General features: G+C 38.4%; 1 long non-coding RNA gene across 1 annotated transcript; it reads right to left on the bottom strand.

Annotated features, from left to right (window-relative positions):
* Window positions 1–6807: 6807 nt before the first annotated feature.
* LOC127659514 (uncharacterized) lies at window positions 6808–7764 on the bottom strand. The gene is made up of 4 exons (XR_007972549.1): window positions 7667–7764; window positions 7402–7582; window positions 7107–7183; window positions 6808–6843 (listed from the first exon to the last, which is right to left on the bottom strand). It is a non-coding gene; the product is annotated as an uncharacterized LOC127659514 (long non-coding RNA).
* Window positions 7765–8145: the final 381 nt, after the last annotated feature.

Below are 8145 nucleotides of genomic sequence, written 5' to 3'. Positions count from 1 at the left end.
GTGTCTCCCTCAACTTGGACAGTCTCCAGCAACCAGCTCCATTTAAACCGATTCTTGACCCCCTCTTCGATAGACTTTAATTCAGGGCTGTTCAGTGCTAGCTTGGCCATGAGTCCGTGTATGCTGTAAATCAAGAATAATGGAAAATTTTCATTAGAATGTAAGAATAGTACATTCCTTCCATTTGGTCTGACAAAGAAAAACAGGATAACGTATTTCTGGTGCTATAATGACATAAACAAAGTAATCCATATAAAAAAAATATATTCATATTTACATGTTTGACTATCTATGTCTATCCGCTGTTCAGAAAGGTTGAAAACTAGAGCAGAGGTGCGTGAGCGCTGATAGGAATAACACTTGCTATAGCTTAGAAAGTTAATACTTTCCATGTCTGCGCTGCCATTAAACATATTGGATCCACGGGGTCACTGGGCTCCTCATGTGAACAGACAGGCACAGAAGTGCTGCGCGAGTAATCTCAAATAGAGGCCGGGTCTGTTTTCTAGTTTCGGGTTGTATTTAATCTTCTAAAACCCGTCAGATCGTCCGCTTTTTGGCGGCCGCCAAAGCATATTTGTGTCCCGCAAAAGAATGACTGCTGCGCTTGACTGGGCGCAAACTATGAGGTGTGATTTGTGCACTTACTTTGCAAACTAAGCAATCATCGTGTCGATCGTCACGTACATTGCCGTGACCAATGACGTGTGATAACGTACGTGTGGATAAGCGCGTGGATAACGTACGCGTGGATAAGCGCGTGGATAACGTACGCGTGGATAAGCGCGTGGATAACGTACGCGTGGATAAGCGCATGGATAACGCATGCGTGGATAAGCGCGTGGATTAATACTTAGGAAATATCTATTATCTTTACTATTGTACCTTTTTAATTTGGGATGTAATCATAACACACACGTTTTCATGTTTTTTTGTGGGTTGTACAACAGTGTAGACACTATTAGTAATCAGTATAATTAGTAGCCTATATTTATATGTAGGCCTACGCAAGATTTATAGTAGAACTGCAAAAACTGTTATCTTAAGGCTGCCAGTTAGAAAAAGGTAAATCAATTAATTCAAATTTGCAGTTGATATTTGACAGATTTTACTGCAGCCTACAGCAATTTTATAAAACTATACATTTAGTAAGGCTAACACTTACCAAAATTGTTCTATTACTTCTTTTCAACTAAAAAATAAGTATACTTTCAGTCTACATTTTATATACTTCTCAAAAATATACTTTATGTACCTCTCAGAAATATACTTAAAATTACATTAGGTATAGGCCCTACTTGATTTATACTGAGAGAAAAGTCCAAGTATATTTGGCCTGCACTTGTACGCAATCTTTTGATCAAGATACTTAAAAGTAGTATTCAAAGCTTGGCTGGTAGTGGGTTAACTCTTTTGATCGAGTTGCCTATTTTATATATTTATATATGTTAACGAAAAACTATGTTAAAAAATTATATATATATATATATATATTATATATTTTTTTACATAGTTTTTCGTATACAGTCTTATAATTTCTATAATTATATATATTTTATAATTATAACTTATAACGTATGAAAATATTGATTAAAATATTGATATAAAACTGTCACAGTGTCTGGTTTGTGTTTCCCCAGGTGTCCACTAGAGGTCTCTTCCCCATACTGTCACCATTCACTCTGGAACTGCATTCCCCACAATCCTTGTCTGTACCAATCACTGTTCATTGCACTCAGCTGTTCCCCGTCATCTTTGTACCCAGCTGTTCCCTGTTATTCATTGTTAGTATCTGTGTATTTATACCCTGTCTGTTCAGTCATTGTCACGGAGTCCTTGTTATATGTCACACCACTTCTGAGTTCTGTTTCTAGCTTGTTTTAGTTCTTGTGTTTGGTTTGATTATTTGGATTTTGACCCCTGCCTGGAAGACTACGATTTTGGATTACCCCATTAAAAACTACTGCTATTGGATTACTGTTTCCTGTGTGTGTTATGTGACAAAAACAGATAATTTTCTAATTCTGCGTTTCTGAATTTCTGTGTAGGCTAGTCCATTGCTAGTGTACATAGGAATTTACTTTAATTCTACTTTAATCTTTCCTGCCATTGACTAAATTTTCCAGACGTTTATCCACACGTACGTTATCCAGACGTTTATCCACACGTTTATCCACACGTACGTTATCCAGATGTTGATCCACACGTACGTTATCCAGACGTTTATCCACACGTTTACCCACGCGTACGTTATTCAGACGCAAAGTAAATACAATCCTTTTTCAGCTACGTCGCCGCCACGCCGCCGCGGACTTTGAGCGCAGCTCCAACACGTGACCGTGACGTGTGACGTCTCAAATCTTACATCTGACGCCTGAATACTATGGGATTTTGGCCAGACGGCTCGCGAGCGTATATACGTTAGTTCACCTCTCAGTTTGCTTAGCGATCGCCAAAAAGTGCATAAATCACACCTCATAGCAAACGAGCAGAGAGAGAGAGCGCTCCGGCCGCGCGCGCGCACTCACGTCTTCAAACAACACGAGCGCTGTCTTGCTCTCTCTCCCTCGCGCGTATTAATCCAAATCAATTGACACGATAGTAGGTCGGAAGACCGCAGTTTCACGTGGAGCATTTGGAGATTTTTAGAGATTAGAGACTCTAGGAACAACATCTCAATGAACAACATCTCAACACTAAATTATAAAGGCCTGTCTCATATACAAGCCGGTGCAGTTCGACGATTTGGGCTATTTTTTTTTTTAAGTTTTACGGTATATGAGGTAGCGCAGAGCGACCCCGCGGATCCAAGCCGTCTGAAACGCCTTTACATAAAAACACTGTCACAACCATTCACAAGAAATTAATTTATAAGTTGCCAAAACCTTGAAAACGACTTTATACATCATACAACGATTCATACAGCAAAGTTTTAAGGGTGGCTAGAAGTAGCTAACTTAGCTATCTTATTATTGTATAGCTAGCAAATACAAGTAATGTTAAAGTCCCCGTGAACCGGAAGTTGCAAACGACTTTTCTCCAGTGTTGTGACGTATTTCCGAGAGAAACGGAATACTAAATGAGGCAAAATAGTGGGCGTGGCTTTTTTTTCCAACTAGCACCTGATTGGATCTAAAAAATTAGGCGTTTCATTCAAAAATGGAGGCAGATCTAAACGCAAGTTTACAATCGGTTGTTGAGGATTACTCGCCGCCTGAAACACCGCCAGCAGTCCCCTTCCTGCAGCAGGAGGAGGAGGAGGAGGAAGATGAAGAACAGGAACACACGGAGGATCATTTCGTCACGGTGGGAATCAGACCTTACATGTTTGAGCCGTTACATGCGGAGGGTTCAAATGGTCACCTGGACGTGGCGGCTCAGGAGCAAGTTCACACTCGCGAGCATCTCGATGTGTCCCAATGGTAACACTAATTGGAATTATAAAACTATTTTTATTTGCAATTACTGCTGAAACCTTAACCGTTATGATAGTAACATGCGTTTTATGTTTTCATAAGTTTTTGAATGTTGTACATTGTCTAGAATAGTTGCCTACATCTATAATTGACAGATAATTAAGCTTACCACGATTAAACCACAACTTTAATTTGTCAACTTAAACTGTACTATGCTTTTCATTCAGGTGCTCCTGTGGCTACTGCCAGCACATGGACACTGGTCTTGAAAGACTATGTTGTAGGGAGGTTAGGCAGGTTTGTGACAGAAGTGCAGAGAATGGGTATAATGTTATTAATCAGCCTATACATGACACAGCAGCTGAGTAGAACTGAAGATAGCAAACTCTATGACTTCAAAAACCGTAACATGTGTTAATACATTACATAACATATACTACAGTCTAGAATAAATTACTAATACTAGAGTAAAATACTAAAACTACATAATTGTTATATTATTTTATTATATAGGTTGTTGATAAATGTGCAGAAGCAGAAATGCAAACTGGATGCATGACTCAACACCCAGGTTTTGAAGCGGTCTGCTTGAACCCATGGGTTCTTCAAGTTGAATATGCATCCTTGGTCCAGTATTATGGTGACTATGACCAAGATGTTTTTACTATCGAAGAGTAAGTGAGTAATCATATCTGCAACAGTCAGTTTCTGTCCTGCAAAAATGCATTATGTAGTTTACTTTTTTTGTCTTTAGGCGATACCGTCATACCGCCTACAGGACCTTTGTCAGATGGTGTTGGGGCTACTTGGGAAAAAAAATACGTGTTGTCCTCCCATCATGTGTTGTTGTTAAAATAAGATCCACATTCACATCAGAGAGATACACAGGCTTCAAGCTACCTTCACTACATCCACAATAGCAAGTGATGTGTATGTAGAACTGTATGTAATAAATAATGACAAAGGACTTTAATTACACTTGATGTTTCATTTATTACATTTTAAAGATTAATTTTAACACTAAAAATTACAAACACACACTCTCTCTCGCTCACACTCACGCACTCTCTCTCTCTCACACACACACTCTCTCGCTCTCACTCACGCACTCACACTCTCTCTCTCTCTCTCTCACACACACACACTCTCTCTCACACACACACACTCACTCACTCACTCTCACACACACTCTCTCACACACTCACTCTCTCTCTCTCTCACTCACTCACTCTCTCTCACACACTCTCTCTCTCACACTCTCTCTCACTCACACACTCTCACACACACACTCTCTCTCTCACACACTCTCTCTCTCTCACACTCACTCACACTCTCTCTCACTCACACACTCTCACACACACACTCTCTCTCTCACACTCACTCACTCACTCACACACTCTCTCTCACACACACACACACTCTCTCTCTCACACTCACTCACACTCACTCTCACTCTCACACACACACACTCTCTCTATCTAAACCTGCTCCTACTCCATCTGTGTAAAACGGGACCAGGGTCTGACTTCAGATTCCTGTAGGTTGGGCTTGTCAAAGGCAGCACATAAGTGGTCTGGAACCTTCAGTTCATTAATCTGCTCTTGGTATGGGCCAGGATTGATGACCACCTCCTCAAAAAACAGTCTTAGCAGACTCTCCACGTAGTCTATAACACAAAAAATACAATGAACCTGGCATTTTTTAATTAGACATTTTTCTACAATTGTGATCAAACAACATTTTGGTCAATCAAACTGCATTTACCATAAACAACATGTATAATGTAATGTACGTGTTAATTGAATATCTAATTTTTCAGAAGATCTACATATTTTCCATATTTATTGTATGGTAACATTATCCTTTTATACTTACTGTAGGTTGGTTCTGTTTTTGTGTAGTGAAGGGAATGATCCCCTTTTTGTATTTTGGCCATTTCACTTTGATAGACGGTTCACCACTCTGGTTGCATGTATACTCGCGATTGGAATTTTCATTATAGTGAAGAGCAGCAAGGTGCAACCTACATAGTTAAATTAAGAAATGAAAAGGATAAAATTGGTAAGTGGTAGTTGTTTAAAGTGTGATTAATTATGTGGATAAATTATGTATTTACAAATATAAGACAGTGTGACAGATGCACATACAGCATTATTTATGAACTTAAAAGACATTTAAACTGTCACACCTGTTCAACATTCCCAAAAAAGAGAATGCCACATTTTTCGGAGCAAATTTCAATATCAGGCTATGGAAGCCTTCAACTGAGGAGGTCTGATGGTGAGGGCTCAGTTTTGACACGTCTTTCAGTAGTCGCTGGTTTATCATCAGGTCGCAAAACCGTTCACAAGCTTTAGTGCCTAATAAAGACAGAGAGTCCTTATCAACATATAACTGTGTCATTTTTATGGCTGGAAATATCGATATAGATTATTAAATCCCATTGCATCTGTATATCACTATGGCACTTGAATTCAACAGACTTTTGTCAATCGTAATCTTTAATATTATAGTCATGGTTTATAAAAAATCAATCGTTTGACTCTTAGCAGAATCAATATTTTAGTTTTAGATTTCAGTATTATAGTTTTTAGTATTATAGTTTAAAGCATTATTTAATAAATATTTTTTTCCATAATGGAAAATTTAAAGGTATCTGAAATATTTCAGAATAAAATTCAATATCAAATTGAATTAGGATTAGAATTGAGTCAAGAGCTTGTAAATAGGAATTTAATCATAAAAACTCTATCAACCCAGCCATAGTTATCTTCATGGTTGTTACCAAACTAGGCTAATCATGTAGCATTATGAATCAACAAAATCCTTACTTGGTGTCAACCAAGCTCGCATCTCAAGAGGTGGGTGGGCGCAGACTGGGAATAAGTCGCTGTTATGATTGTGCACATTTTGCACATGGTTGGTTACAGACTTCCACTTTTCCACGGCTTCTTCACCTGTCTTGGAAGAGGATGCACACCAGTAAAGGTGGTTTATGATACTTCTCCTCCAGGCCAGAACCTCTCCACAACTACGCTCTTTCCCTAGTGCATCGATCTTCTTGGCGAGACCTTAAGTAGCAATTACAGAAAATAAAATTAACTCAAATATTATACTTTAATCAGTTCTTAAAACTTAGTTCAAGTTCATTTGTGCTTTTGTCACTTGAGTCACAAGTTGTGATATTATGTTGCTGTTGTGTATATATCTGATTAATCTGAAATGCTGCCAAACAGTTACCCTTAGAGACATGCCAAGTATCAAAATAATGCTGGATGTCAGGTCGTTGCTCCCTCAGATACTTTTGTATCGAAGGATGCCGATCTGTGACAATTGCACCAACCCTTAACCCTGCTGATTCCAGGAACTGGAGGCTTCTCAAAACCCTTCAGCGTTCCATGCGTGGACTTGCACCCACTTCATTACTCTGAGAGATGGAAAAAAAAACTCAATTTAGCAGACAAAAGACATGTTTTGAAATGTAAAAAAAAACGACATTTACACTTTTATCCAAACAGTTAATAGATACCATATAAACCAAGACAATGAGTATGTTTACATGCACAATAATTTTAAGTTTTGATAGTTATCAAAGTGTTGCTGTGTTTGTATACACACTCATTGTGAGAAAGCCATACACAACAATGCCATTATAGATTAATGCAGTGCCATAGTAAATTGCATTTTTACCTGGATTAATTGAATGTCCACCACCTTGTTGTCTTCCAGGTTCATCATCGTGTAGCTTCCATACTTGGCACAGTGTCCTTCAGGGGAATCAGAGTAGAACAGAAAAAAGTTTAGGAGGTTACTGGTTTATTGACCATATTTTTCCACATTGAACAACATTTTAATCCAATGTCTCTACAGTTTATTGCAAAATGCAAAATTCTTCAATGCTTCAGACATTTCATAATGCTTATACTGTGGTTGGAATGACCAGATGAAAGTGAATGTTGTTATTTTTCACTCAAAATGAACAAACCTGGGGAATCAGCTCTCATGTCACCACCCAAGACAACGGCCTTTCCAGAATGCCTTGCCATCTCCAGCATTGTGTTTTGTTCAGTCCTCCAGTGCCATAAAATTGTTGGCTGGAGAAAGTTCTTCTGATGAATAAAAAATGTCCTGGGACATATACATTCCAGACAGAGTGCTGACAGTACCTGGAAGATATCACATTACATAAGTATAAAAAATGTTTAACAATGACAAATTTATAAAATTTATTTTGTTTACACAAATAAAACCTTGTGGATCTGTATGAATGAAGCCCCACTGAATGCTACTGCTGCCGACAAATGCAAATTCCCAGCTGGTGTACTCTGGATGTGTGGCTGGCTGTTCCACTTTGTTTTTTGAGGCAGTGTGAACAGATCTATGCGATTTTGAAGCAATAAAATGTATATGAACAATATCCAATATGCCAATAATACAATAAATAAAATTATGTTTGTAACAATTTGTCAGTGCTACATTTATGATCACCTGCGTGATGGATACAAATGTCCCATTTACAAATGTCTCAACTGTGCAGGTATGGCAGCATGCTTGACACTTCCGAAACAGCTGTAGCAAATTGTCTTCATACACCATGTATTTCCTGGCTTTGTATGGTGGTTGGCAAACCCTGGACAATCATAACTCAGCAAATCATATCATACTTTCTAACAAGGCATCTTGATTGATCATCTCAAACCTGACCTATATACCATGACGTTTTTTAACA

The sequence above is a fragment of the Xyrauchen texanus genome, chromosome 19 (genome assembly GCF_025860055.1).
Source record: "Xyrauchen texanus isolate HMW12.3.18 chromosome 19, RBS_HiC_50CHRs, whole genome shotgun sequence".
Taxonomy (NCBI): Eukaryota; Metazoa; Chordata; class Actinopteri; order Cypriniformes; family Catostomidae; genus Xyrauchen; species Xyrauchen texanus.
This window is presented reverse-complemented; position numbering and strand designations above follow the sequence as displayed.